Source organism: Anser cygnoides, chromosome 11 (genome assembly GCF_040182565.1).
Source record: "Anser cygnoides isolate HZ-2024a breed goose chromosome 11, Taihu_goose_T2T_genome, whole genome shotgun sequence".
Classification (NCBI taxonomy): Eukaryota; Metazoa; Chordata; class Aves; order Anseriformes; family Anatidae; genus Anser; species Anser cygnoides.
Window position 1 is genome coordinate 14,988,247 of NC_089883.1, and position 14,321 is coordinate 15,002,567.

Here is a 14,321-nt window from a genome sequence, read left to right on the forward strand (position 1 = left end):
ATTTTTTTCATATATTTCTTAAATTAAAAAAAATAAAACAAATAAACTTCCACAAACTAACTAAGAAATCTTTAGAAGGTAACTCAGGAGATCCGCTTTTCAGGCCACTATTTCATATGGCCAGCATGCCACATGAGGTAAGGTTCACCTGAAGAAAACAGGGGAGAAGTGAGAGAACTGCTTAATTATAAGATAAGATGAAAGAGCTCATTACATAGCCCTGAAGAAACTCCAGCATCATTACCATCTTAATTTATGGATGCATCTCAATATATGATCCAAAACAAAGCATGAATAACCAAATAAAAGTATTCCAAGCAAAAGACTGAAAACAACTCAAGTTCTTATAGCCAGAGCATAGAATTGTCTCTGGAATTTCAGGTTTAAATTACCAGTCTAGTATCATGCTATGAATTATTGCGTTCACCTCCTGAACAGAGGACAGACCTGTTACATCCCTAGTGATTGGATTTAGAAGCAGAGCAGATTAGTAATTATTCAAATAGGCACTTGTCATGAACTACACACAAACAGAAGCAGTTAATCTAACACCGACACACCTTCAGAAAAATCTGTCCTCACTGATTCACAGATGAACTATGATGCAACCCCAGCTGCTCTGCTCCCAATTCGTAATGACAGCATTAGGTATATTGCACAAAAAGTCTAGTACCTTGTTCCACTGCTACTTTTCCAATTCAGGATGGGTTTGAAGGTAGTCTTAGCCTCAGGACCAGGGAAGAACAAGCTCTTACAGATGATATTCTCTGCTATCATAGCTCTAAGATTTATAATAATTTTGATTTGTCTATCTGGGGATATCAGCTGCAATGGACACTTGAGAAAAGCAGTACCCTACATAGGCATCAAAATAACTCAATTATCTTAACCTAGGACTTAAAGGACAAGAAGAATATTAGTCCAAGAAAGAGCTAGAGAAGGTTAGCTAAGCGTATGAAATTGGCAAAGGGTATTAATAATTTTTACCGTGTGGCTTTTTGTCCAACAGTTTTCACTTGAGATTCTTTTTCTAAGAAAATCAGAACACACATGCCTTACCTCCTCTAGAAGCATAAACAACTGGAGTTATTGGCACAGTTGAGTGATTTCTGAAAGCCTTCCCACTTATCCTTCACAACTTCCACGGTATCATATTGATGTGGTTTGAACTGGACATTCCTGATAGCATTTAGAGATCTCTTTGAAGCAGAGCATATCTTGCTGATTACATTTGAAAAACGTCTTGCAATTTCTCCAAGCAGCATAATTACATTTTAATCCAACTACTTGTTTATTGGAGTTTCACCCAGAAACTTGGGTTACCAGATGAAAACTTCCGTATCAAAACAGGATAAAGCTGGAGGAAAGCCCTATGCAATTATTTTTCAGAACAAGAAATGCACAGCAAGAAACTGCATGACTATTAAAGGACATGCATGCTTGATCTGCAGATACGAAATTTCTAAAAATGAGAGCATAGGAGAAATAGGAGAAATCTTTAAAGTTTGTGAAAAAAAATCAGCTGTCTAAAGCCTCCCCTTATTCAGCCCTTTCTCACAGCTAATCTTTCAAATTGATAAATCTCCTTTGTACTTTGACAACTTGCATGTTAAGAGACATTCCTGTGCTTTTCATCACACTGCATCGATTGCTACGTAGCAAAATGCAGCATGTTTGGCAGGACTGTGGGAAAGAGTGTCATTTTACTGAGGCGCTTGGACATACTTCAGATATGGCATTCTATAAAGCTTGAAGTTGTTTTGGAGATGGGATAAAAAAAGAATTCACCTCTTTGTGCAACTGTTTGTCCTCCAAGTAGATATCTAATAGGGAAAGGCTGTTCAAACAGTGGCCAGAAGAAATAAAGTCCAGGTTTTCTGGTACTGCAGACCAGTTCTCTGGTTCCACCTATCTCTTGTTAAACAGGTACAGGCTTTTAGTGCGCTGGCTTATACTTAGGGAGCCACTCATATAGTAAAGGAAAGTAAAAGCTTGATAGGATTTGATTTCAAGGCTCCCCCAAAACAAACACTTTGTAAAGAACAAGACCCAGGGTAGAATGCTATTTAGTACTGACTCAGGAATATTTTTTCTCTCTTCTAGTCACATTCCAAGATAACTGAAGTCATCCCAAGCTAGAGGGAGCAATGCAAACTAGAGAAGCCTAATCAGTCCAAATCAACGTTTGGAGAGTCCATTAACAAAGGGCATACAGAAATGCTCTCCTATGAGTTCTACATAATATTCAATTTTTATCCTCAATGCCCACCATTGATAGACACCCTAAAGCACTAAAACAGCTTGAACTGGCACATCAGCAGCAGGCTGAGCTCCAGACCACTGTATTACCTAATAGCCCTAATATCACAGAGAGAACACCATCGTTACAGTATCAATGTTTTCTTTTTTGCGATTCTAAAATTGTAATTTTGAATTTGCTAGTGCATACATTGAGAATCACAGTACTGATGTGGTGTTACCACCATGACTGTTAATCCAAACAAAACTGTGAAGCAGATAATCTGACTTAAATTTTCTCCATACAGTTAAACTACATCTCCCTATCTCTTCCTTACAAAAAGCACGTTCCAGTGCATAGTGAAATCTGCAAAAGTCTTTACAGTGGCTTGAAAGGTTTCTTCAACATTTTGAAGCTTCTCAGGAAACCTGTATTAGGCATATTTTAACAGAAATAGAATCTGAGATTAAGCTTCAAAGCTCAAATTAAATTCTTAAAAAACTCAGTGCTAAGAAATGTTAAGAATTGGGCTATTTGTTTGGGGTCAGTTTGGATAAGAGTATGTTTGTCAAGGGAGAAAAGAGATCAGAAGATAGCTTGTGCTTGGTTGAGATTCAGGGTTAGTTTAGATGCAATCCTGGTTTCAGCACTTTCCTACTCCCTCCTCAAAAATGTAAATGAATATACCAAAGCCAGGGTGGCACTTCTGAAAAATTCACATTTTAAATATAATACTGGTGGTGCTTCAACTGAATGATAGAATGAAAACACCATTTCTACCTGCAAAAACTGCCAGTGCAAGCTGCTGCTCTAAATCCAAACCAGACACTTTATTTGGCATGAAATCACTAATGCATGTAATTCTTTCACTTGCATAAAACTGCATTTTATTTGGAGTATGACATTATGGTGAATCACATTGTTTTAATGGTATGATTTCCTTAATGGGAAGAAGGCATTTGATCGGTACAGGAACCCCTCTCCATTACTGGCCCTTACTGAATGCAGAGGGCACATGTTTCAAACATAGTAAACACACATTGCTAAAATGCTGTGAGGCGAACACTACTGTATTTTCCTCCATTAAAGTTTCCATCTTCCTACAGGCTTGATATGGTCACAAACGAATATAATGAGCACAAAAGGTGTCTCAGGTTTTTCTCTTCTAGGTTTTCTCTTTCTGAGAAACTCTGTATCTTTTGCCTTCTGAAAACCACTCCTTTTTCTTGTGTAACTACTGTGTAATAATTAATGAGACATCTGCCTCAGTAAGGACTCAGCAAAATGCATTAAACTATTCCTTCCTCAACTAGATCAACACTTATTAGGAGGGTGGAGAACTTCCAGTAGCCATCGCCAGCCTGTTACAGCTTGTTAGATGCTGGTCCAGAGGCAACAATCAAAGAGCCACCAGTTCCCTTCTGCGACAATTTCTGTTACAGGACAAACCCTGGCCTGCTCCCTCCTGAAGCCTGCTTGTGCCCTGGAAGTCCTGGGACAGCACGGGTCAGCGGCCCTCCGGCAGCTGGGGCAAGTATGCAAGGAATTGCTCTGACCTACAAATAACAGAACAAATCATAGCAGAGGAAATTAAAAAAAAAAAACACAAACAACAAACAAACAAACAAAAACACTAAACCTCCAACAGCAGAACTTGTGGCAGAAAAGCGCACCAAGACTCCCACTTTTGAATGGCACGCTAGGCAGCAATAAACAGCTCAGCACCTCAGACAGGCTCCTTTTTTCCTCACCTTCTATATTCTGCCACTTCAGTGCCTTCTGTACTCCTTCCTCAGGGGCTGGCTCTTGCCATGCGCCGAACACCAACTGACCGGAGGCCAGCAGCCCCCTCCGGTGCCACACCGACCGGTGAGGGGCAGCGCCGCCGACCCCGGCCCTCAGCGCGTGCCGCTAACGGCGGCCGCAGAAGGCGGGAGCGGCGCGGCCGGGCCCTGAGGCGCGGGGGAGCGTCGACGCAGGGGGCGGCCGCCATGTCCCGGTCCCCCCTGCTGGCAGCCACAGACGGCAACGAACGCGGGGGGACAGGTAGCTGGTGGGGGCCAGGCAGCTGGGGGCTCTCCCGATGAGCCGCCTTTGTTCTGTCGTTGTTTCTGCCCGTCCTCAGAAAAGGGCGGGAAAAGCTCTGGGTCCATCAAGCAAGGATACAAAAGACTGGAGAAAAGTGTGGCCTGACAAATTTTTTACCTCAGTGAAGAGATAAAAAGTATGTGAAATGCTAGTCCTGCTTTAATTAAAGCTAGAAAAGGGAAGAGACCAGCAACTGCTTCCAAATTTCCTTCCCCACATCAGCAAAATAAACAGTGCATTTGACTGATGAACCAGTGGGGGGAGGGGGGTACGCAGGGAACCCCCCTGCGCTGTCTCATGCCCCACACTAGTGGAGGCAGCCCTGCGTGTACGTGCACACCCCATACTCCATGGACTGTGAGCAAACACCACGGCGTTTAGTTGCCTGCCTGCATTGTGGAGTACGAAAAGTTTATAAAGAAAAATCTGAGTGCCAAAACCTATATGCGAGAGGGCCATGAAAGCGCCATTTTGCTCAACAACATGTGGGTTGTATTATATGGGAATGGCCACAAAAAGCTTTCTAATGTGTACAGATAAAGCAAACTACTGCACTGTTGTAAAGATCAGAGATCATCAATCAGCGGCACAGGTAGATTATGAAGCCTCAAAGGCTCTGACTACACTCCAGAGACTCTCACTACAGTAGTTTGAAGCATTACTGGTCCCGTGCAATCATCCTGCCTCCAAGCGAGAGCTGATATCCCTCACAGTACAGAGAGCAGAAGAGACATGTTCCTGCACTTCAGCTGCTGCAATATGTAGTCCATCTTAAGAGGAAAACAAAAGTTGATAGAGCAAAGATACCAACCAGTGCAAGGGAAGGGCTCAAGCACAGACTCTGCCATGAGGCAAGTAAGCTTTGGCAGATGGGCAGAGTGGACAGCAGGAGCCATTATGGCTTATGTGGCTTTACTGAGGTGCATCCTTACCTTGCTTTAGTGAGACGAGTCGGTGCTTGTCTGTCAAAGCCCCCAGTTTGGTAAAATACACAAGGCCTTGCAAGGAGTAGAGCCCAGAACCAAGCTCATCTGGAACCACCTCTGAGACGCTTCCCTGGGGAAATAACAGCTGAGGTAAGATTTTGAATACCAGCCATAAAAATCCAACAATTTGTTCTGTATAAATTTGAGATGGTAGCTATCGTCCAGCTTTCATCCCTTTCTTTACTCTGGAGTAACTTATTTGACTGTAGCTGTTTTCTGTTAGATAAGATAAACACACTTCAAGCTTCCTGAACTTGCAGAGAGTTTTGAACTCATGTGGCAGCTCAGTGTTGCACTTAAATCACCTGCTCATATCAGAGCAGTATGATGACCCATGAGCTCCTGAGTGGAGACACATATGCAGCCATACACCTTGTTTGCCTGTACAGTTTCAGTAGTCACAGCGAGGGCAGTGTTGGAGTCGTGCCTAATGGAATACCTCAAACTGTCCCTCTGTGGAGGAGCTGGAAGACAGCACAGTCCAGAAGAGAAAGGTAAGTTATATTACAGTGTTCTTAGGAAGCTATTTCTAGAGAAGCACCAAGATTACTATTATGCTAGCAATAAGGAGTGGAATTTAAACTGCAAGTTATTTTCACCTGGTTGGCTAGCTTAGGAAGAACAGAAACTGCTTATCAGAGTTGTTAGAAAAGTCAGTGGAATTACGTCCAGTATTATCTGTTGCCCATAGTGCAAATCTGAGTAAGGACTTGTCTAATGTCTGGACCAACAAAAAATGTTTTCGTATAGTATAAAGTGGTTACTAAAAACAGTATCTCTGCAAGAAGAATGTGCTTTCTGGTATCTGTAGAATTACAGTATATATAACCTTCTGCAAATATAGGGTAGGCTAGAGTTTTAACACCAAAATACAGTAATTTTTTGTTCATTATTAAATACAACGTTATGAACAGTTGTGCCTAAAACATCCCCCACACAACTGACTGACTGAAGTAGGAGAGATAGTATGACTTAGGGAGTCTTCAAGAAAAATTGTTAAGAGTATCATATGAAAACAATACACTCACAGGTTTCTCAAGCGAGGCAGGCAAATATCTAGGTAAGTACCCATCAGCCTTCCATGTTCTCTCTTTTAGCAGCCTCAAAAGCAGCACTACAATAGTATGTTCAAGTCCCTTGCTTCATGCGAACCATGCGGTCCAGTGGTATGTGTACTTCTTCACTGTCACCACAGCATTGGTGCTCAGAACCTCTGTCCCAAAGTTTGCATGGGGAGACAGGTCAGCTCAGATGTTAAAACCCCTTGTGTAGCCTTCTGTCTTACAGAAGCCTTAGGGCCAGATTCAGCAAAACACTGAACAACCTCTGGAAGGACGACACCCTATGCAGATGAGAGAGATAACAGATCAGGTGCCAGCAGATGGCACCCAAGAATGTGAGCAGCACTCCTGAGCTCAGATGAGTTGCAATGCCCCTGGTTGTGTGAGGCTCTGCCAAGTACCTGCTTGCAGGCTTTACACACCCAGTATGTTCCTAGACTGAACTCAAGCAGAGTAACAAATAGCACTTTCACTGTTTCTCATCTTCAATCAGGGCTCTAATTCCTCTCTCCAGTTTGGGAGGTCTTTGCATGTGTGTTGCATGTGACCAAAGCACTCTATGAAATAGCCTCTTTCTGGATTTAAGGCTTTTTTTTTTTTTTTTTTTTCTGCATTATAGATAAACTGAGCTGATTCTTTTTTCCCCCACATTTTAGAAGTTTTCTTGCCTCTTTCTTGGGCTGTGGCAGTTGGGTTGAGGAAATTAAACTTCAATGGTTTACAGCTTAAGAGCTGTTTTTAAAAGGATAGCTTTGATATCTAGCTCACTACTCTTTACTAAGATCACTGCAGAAATTTATTTCTGCTAGTCATATGAAATAAGTTAATCACTTTTTTTTTTTAATTTAATTAATGACACTAAACAGGTTTGTCTGATGGAATTTTACTGTTGGAATCTAGGAAGTGTTTGGAAAGAAAAATCAGGCTTTGCCTGTTTATGGCACTGATCTCCAACCCCCTCAGGTCTACAAGCTAACCTGCCTACTTGCAGGAGGTCATGACTTGAGTTGATGTGGCTGACAAAGTTACAACTTAGAAGGGAGATGTTAACTAAGGAAGGGAGTCTTGTTACTCGAATTAATGAAGTTAGCCCCTCAGTTTGCTGACAAGAACTTTATTCTATGATTTATACCTAGACTAGAGAATTTGAGAGTTTTTTTTTCTTCTTCCTTTTTACACCGTAATAAGGGTGAATATATCCAGCATTCTTACACTCTAGAGTTTTCAGAGTGCCTGAGTCATACTTTTGCTTGTGTTTCTTTGGTCTAATATGGGTAGGTAAAAAAGAAGTCTGTCAATGCCAAAAGCTTTTACCAGAACTCTCCCTGTAAGGCTTCAGACTGAATATTAAAGTCTGGGCTAAAGTCCAGCACACTGAATCCACAGAGGTTTTATAAGCTAAATAGAAGAATTAAAAAACATTTGTGCAGTTTCAAGTCTATCCAAAGCACTATGGGACTGAATGTGGCATGGATCTGAAGCTCTTTGAAAGGGTTCATATGCAATTTCCAGTATAAATATAGCTGTACAGTGGTTAAAATCTTAGCATTTAAATTTTATCTGTTGAAAGCTTGGTATACAAGTTAAAATGACAGGATTTTTCTTTTGGTCTCAAAAAAAAATGGTTTAAATTGGTAAAACCATTTCAAAATAAGTTTGTGGTTTATACTGTGGTGGTTTTTTTGTTTGCTGTTGTTTAATAACCCATGAAAATAGGGCTTAATTAGAAAGCTGACATTTTTGTACTGATCGGTTCCTCCCTGAGAAATACAAAGAAGCGAGCTAGCCACACACACATGCAAGCAGCAGCTCTGGTTTCCAGCCCACTGAGAGATGAGCCTGCAGAAAAACTCATTGTCAGTTTCCTGAGATTTCATGAGCCAGTCACAAATGTCTTGATTATTTGGATTTAGTTACCACAGCTCCAGTTGGGATACAATTGTGGACGGCTTTTCATCCAAACTGTGCAGTCATCCTGATCGAGGGAAGAGTTGGTTAAAAAAAGGGGACTGAACTGGTTAAAAGAAAATAAAAAATACTTAGTTGAGAAGGACACATCTCTGTTTATACCAAGGGTAACAGGTAAGATAGTAGCCTGGAATCATGCTTTGAGATTCAACTCCAAATCCAGCTGTTTGTTTAATGTTCTGACTTTGAGCAAGACCTTGTGTACTGAGTTTTCTTTCCCTCATCTCAGTTTTGGCTGAAAGTTCTAGTTGGATCTACTAGGGCTCTTCTCTAAACATTTGTTAGTGTAGTAGACCTGCTTGCATTCTGGTCCTTGCTATGAGGCTCCAAGGTACCTTGCAGTGAGATGGAAAGTTAAAATACTCTCTGTACTGAAGACCTGACCTGTCTTGCAGACAGCTCATCACTGTGGAGCCTGTAGGACCACTGGAATGCTAACAATAACTTTAAATCAACATTGCAGAGTGGCAATGTTGAATTGCAATGCCCGAAGCTGGTCGGGCTCTCTGGCTACTATCCCTTGCTCTTACTCCACATGGGTGCAAATGATACCACTAGGGGAAACCTGAACAGTATCAGAAGGGACTACAGAGCTCTGGGGGTGGTAGTCAAGGGCATGGGATCCCAAGCAGTGTTCTCAGTCCTGCTGGTGAAGTGAAAGGATATGAGGAAGAGGGCACTTGGTTGCAGAACTGGTGTTGGCAACAGGGTTTTGGGTTCTGTGACCATGGGACCCCGTTTGAGAATCAGCATCTGCTTGGGAAAGGCAGGATTCACCTCACTAAATTGGGCAAAGACAGCTTTGCTAGGAGGATGGCTGAGGAGACATAAGAGGGGATGGAGTGAGATACAGCCAGCACAACTGGAGATACCAACAAGGCCAATTAAGAGGCATGAAAAATGAAGCTGAAGCAATAGAAAGCAAGCAGAGAGGGGTGGATGAAACAGTGGAAATAAAAAGCAAGCAGAGAGGACTGGATGCTGCTCCTAGAAGGGTGACCACTTCTCGGCATGTGCAACAACCACAATTAAAGGAATTCAGCACAAGCTTGCTGAAAATGAGCAAAAGGTTAAGTCATAGTGGATTTTGAAGAAGAGGAACAATACATAGAAATGGAATGCAAGCTATAAACTGCAGGAAAGGTGACCTGCAAAGCAATTGTATGCACATTTTTCCAAGTGCAAGTTCCTTGTATAGTCAATAGTCACATGTAGACCATGGATTGATCTTTAAGCCTCTAGCCAAAATTCCACATAAGGCAAATGGTGATTTGACTGGAACTTGTAGTGGAAAGGAGGAGTTCAACGCTTGATTCAGAAGCTGGCTTGCACTGGTCTAAATTTGAAGTAAGCTCATTGTTTCCTAAGGTAGCGGAAGAAATTCAAGTCTTCTGGGATGTTTGCATGAGGCAGACTTTTGCCCTTACTTTTGTTTTATTTCCCTTCTTGTCAGAAGAAGCTTCAGTTAGAATGCCTTAACAACAAGAGGAAAGTCTTGATTCTGATCACACAAACCATTTCACACCAGGATGACTTCACAGACTTCATCTGAATTACTTCCAAATATGCTAGGGTAAATGTCTTCAGAATTAGGCCCAGGGTACTCATGACATCACACTTCTTCACACTTCTTTTTTATGATTGGCACAGGCACGTGGAGAACTTGGAGATCACTCCCACTTCAAAATAATATAGCTATGGTGGAGAAAGTTTACAAATAGCAGTGGCTCATTCCACCTGTGCATTCTCCCCTCTCTGAATGCTAGAATATTGCCTGCCTACATTAAAGCTGCTGTCAGCTGTATACCTAATTCAATTTTCATAATTCATTTTAACACAAATGAAACAGCTACCACAAATGGCAATTCACAATCATCAAAGCAAGCAAATGGCAAACATGCGTAAATAAGAGAACAGCATAGTTTGATGGAATTTAGTCTTAATGAGATAGCCAAGAGTCACACAGCCCGTCTCGCCTGTAGGATACCAGTGCAAGTAATAGGTCTTGGCAGACAGCTTCTGAAGAGAGGCAAAAGCATCATACTGAGCTCACAGCTGCAGTCAGTCCTGGCAGATACGATTTCATAGCCATACTTGGGATTTCTCACTGGGTCGAGGTTCCAGCTGCTCTCTCAAGCTGAATAAGGAAGTGTGAGTGAACACTGTCTCATGTTGCCCTTCTCATATTGGGAGTATTTGAAATCTCATCCTAGACAATGACAGGACAAGATAAAACTGCGGCAAAACAGTATCATGGAAATTTTCATTTTGAACCCTTCCCCTCTCTTCCTGCCTGAAATTACTTTTTTGAAGGTATTTCTCCACAGTAGTCTGAGTGGAAAAGCTATAAATATCAAAGCATATTTCTTTCAGTGCTGCAGCTAGTTTCCAACTGAGCTAAACAGATTATATCTGGAGTTAAATAGGCATCCCTGAAACCTACTGTTGTGGAAAATTTCAGGTAAGGCAAGGCTGGTCTCTTGACATTAACCTCATTTATAAGTTTCACACCTTCCCATATTTCCTTTTTCAATATTAATGTCCATTTTAAAGGCCAGTGAACATGCTCTTGTTCATGTAACTTGACAGTAATGACAAATATTAACTTATCTAACATTCCATTTAGTGGGCTTTATTTTTAATATATCTCAATGTGGAAATTTTTTTATTCATTCTGAAGGTTCATCGGGTAGTCCTTTGACAGAGTTTAATCTTGGCACTCATTTTTTTCATGTAGTTAATCCATTTAATGGGTATTTTTATGAGAGCTTGAAGAAACATTGTTTCTACCCATTTCAATTCATATGGAAACATCAGCTAGAAAATCTGCTGGTCATGTCAAACTGCAGGGCAAAGAAGCAAACAGAACACACAATTCTCTGCTGGCCATGTTCTTTGAATTTAGGGTTCCTCAGCTTTGGGACTGGGAATCCTGCTACTGAGAACAGCTCCAGTTATCTGTGCTTGGGCTTGCTGCAGCTCATATTTTACAGAACAGGGGACAGTAGCTGTCTATAAAGCTACAGTAATATTTAGGACAGACTATTTACTGATAATATCTGCTTTCAGTGACATTGTGCTGACTCATGCTAGCTAGATGTCCAACCCAATAAATCTAAAGTGTGACAGAGGGGAGCTCTTTATATACATACACCTATGCACTGATAGGCAGGTCCTATTGTAACTACATTAGGAAGAAGCGTGTAGAAGTGACAAATTTGTAGGGCAAATCTGTTGTTACTAAAGACCATGGTTTGCCCTACGTACACTTCAAGGAGTTTTATTTCAGATTTTCTCTATTTTTAGGGGGGACTGAATGTCTGTTTGTGGTCTGGCCACAGCTTCTGGGTTCATCTAAAAAGCTGCCCAGTCTGTGCACCCCAAGTCCATCCAACAGTACAAACAACAGCACAGTAAAAGAGGCTAACAGAGATCTGCATTAAAATGACAATCCTGATCTGAATTAAAATGCTAATGAAGATACATGATACGTCCCCAGTAGCAGCGCATAACTTAAGTGGGCGAAGCAGTGCAGTACTGCTCTTCTGATAACAGTTTGCAGAGAAACCTTCAGCACTATTAGATGTAAACGATATTTGTATAAATCTTAAGTAACTTCTCTTAAGTACATGCAGCCTGACTTTTCCCTTGTGCTTAAATGCCATTTCGAGTTCATTTCTTCTTGGGCTTTAAATCACTTTTAAATTTTTTGTGGCACCTGAAGCTTATAATACCACACCATAAACGTACTGTGCTTCCCATTGTCTTTACAGCTGAGAAACTGTTTCCTTTCCAGTCCTTTTTTTTTTTTATTAAATATATATACATATATATGAACAATCTTTATGTTGTTAACTTGGTCAATCTCTATTTTCCACTGGCCTGTAATTTAGAAGGGAAAATAAAATATGCTAAGCTGATGCTAAAATACCATGACATACTTCATTGATTTACTAGGGAATAAACAAAGGACAGATCTTGCCTTTTATAGATGGAAGCTGCTCTGTGCCAGAATCGTATAATCTGCCTTTGCCAAAGTTTCGTTACACACAACACAGCATTTACAGGCGTTTAGAATCACAACCTCAGTTAACTTCCATAGGAAAAATAAATCTGTGTTTAAGTACCTCACCAGAAGACATTTTCCATCATGGGCAGACTGTCATAAAGGAATCAACAGCGAAAAAAATATATTGCTCTTGAATGCAGATTCTCTGCCTCCTCCCAGGAGACAGTATGTATTAATATGTAGATAATTCTGATCTATCATAGCAAATACCTTGCTTCATCAATGCCAAGGATGGTAAAATAAGTTCTGATGCCCAGGGCTGGCGGGAATATTTAAAAAAGAACAGTAAAATCCCAGATCTCAAAACAGCCTGAATGCTGCAACAGTGAAGAGCCACAGCAGTCAGGAGTTGGAAGAGAGGGGCCATCTGAAGTTGCTTACATTTTAAGCTCAGAGCTCCACAAACCCAACAGTTTAGTCCTGTCATCATTCCTACTGAGCATCCTAATCTCATGTACTCAGGTCAACTCCACGCACCAGGATCCCTGGTATAGGTAGAATATCATAAACCGTATTTTTATTATTGCAATAATTCCTGTGAATATTTTTTAAAAGTGAAAAGAAGAACTGATTCGATCACCTTTTGGCTAAATATATTCACCAAAGAGACTCCTCCAGCTGTACATAGTCACTTGGATTTAATTTTTCTTTGCTCCATTTGGCAAACATTTCTTCTCCTTCCTATCACCATCCTGCTTCAGTTGCAGATAGAACTGAGGTTTCAGCTATCCAAGCTTCCCAAACACAACACAGGAATTGCCAAAACCTTCAGCTGGCAATGTTTTCCAGGACATGCAGAGAATTTTCAGGCAATCTGAGTAGCTTTTTTCTCAAACGTCTCTTTCCCAGTTCCCCATATAGTCATTTAGTGGCTACCACCAGCTGCCTAAGAGTACTGAGGTTTGATGGTTCAGGAGGCAAACGGCAACAGTAAGCAAGATCTGGCAGGCAGCAAGATGATGATGCACGTTTTGGAGCATTTCTTACTGACCACTGGAATGAGCTAGAGAACAGAGCTTTAATCAAATGCCCCTAGGCTGGAGATATTTTAGAGCTGACTCAAGCGTCTTACCTGGCAACAGCTTTCCACAGATGCCTTATTAGTGCAAAATTTATGCTACTGTGCAGTGATTGTATCCACAAAATTGTGGTGGTAACTATCACTGTTGGATTTCTGCTGCTGAGGCATGAGCACAACATGTATGCCAGCTGCAGAGGTATTAATGAGACACAATATTTGGGTGTATGTTACTTGAGCTACAAAAAAAGGTTATGTAATTTATAGAACTCCAAGATATTCCTGAATCTGGATGAATTTAGTTCTCCAAACTACAGTTTTAAAATCTACAGGTCCTGTTACTTACAGTGAAAGTCCTGGCCACAGTACTAGTAAAGCTGAACAGTGAACTTTTAATGCATATTTAAGTTTCCACATCTGTGATTTAACCAAACTTTGTGCTCACTTGCTATAGGTATTTTACCCCCTGAGAAGTTGCCCACTGTCCATTGTTCACATCAATTCCAGTAAAGTTTAAGGATATTGGATTTACATGCATAGTAGAAGCCAAACATTACAGGAACATGTATAGCAACAGATGGTGGTACAGACTGGATGATTAGGGTAGCCCCAAGCTGTCTGGCCTATGGATGTGAAAGAGGAGCAGAGGTGCTCTTGCAGGTTATTTCTTGAAAGATAGCACTGCATTGCTGAGATCATGGTTTATATTTACATGTCTGTTTCTGAGATCAGACGTTCATATTTACCCAGGAATACCCACTGACTTCTGACATAGGCAATGCAGTTTCAAGTCCCTGCACTATAGGAATCAGCCAGGAACTTACAGCAATGTCTCCCACATCTGAAATGAAGGCCCTAAATGCAGTGATATTGAGTGTATCATTTAATTGTA

At 41.1% G+C, this 14,321-nt stretch overlaps 1 protein-coding gene across 1 annotated transcript in view; it reads right to left on the reverse strand.

Annotated features, from left to right (window-relative positions):
• The window catches only part of TLN2 (talin 2), a 228,549-nt gene that overhangs the window by 19,392 nt on the left and 194,836 nt on the right, over nucleotides 1-14,321 (reverse strand). Inside the window, exon 60 of the mRNA XM_048081274.2 lies at nucleotides 5,260-5,383. The gene's annotated coding sequence lies outside the window, so the exon portion shown is untranslated. The remainder of the gene's footprint in view (nucleotides 1-5,259; nucleotides 5,384-14,321) is intronic.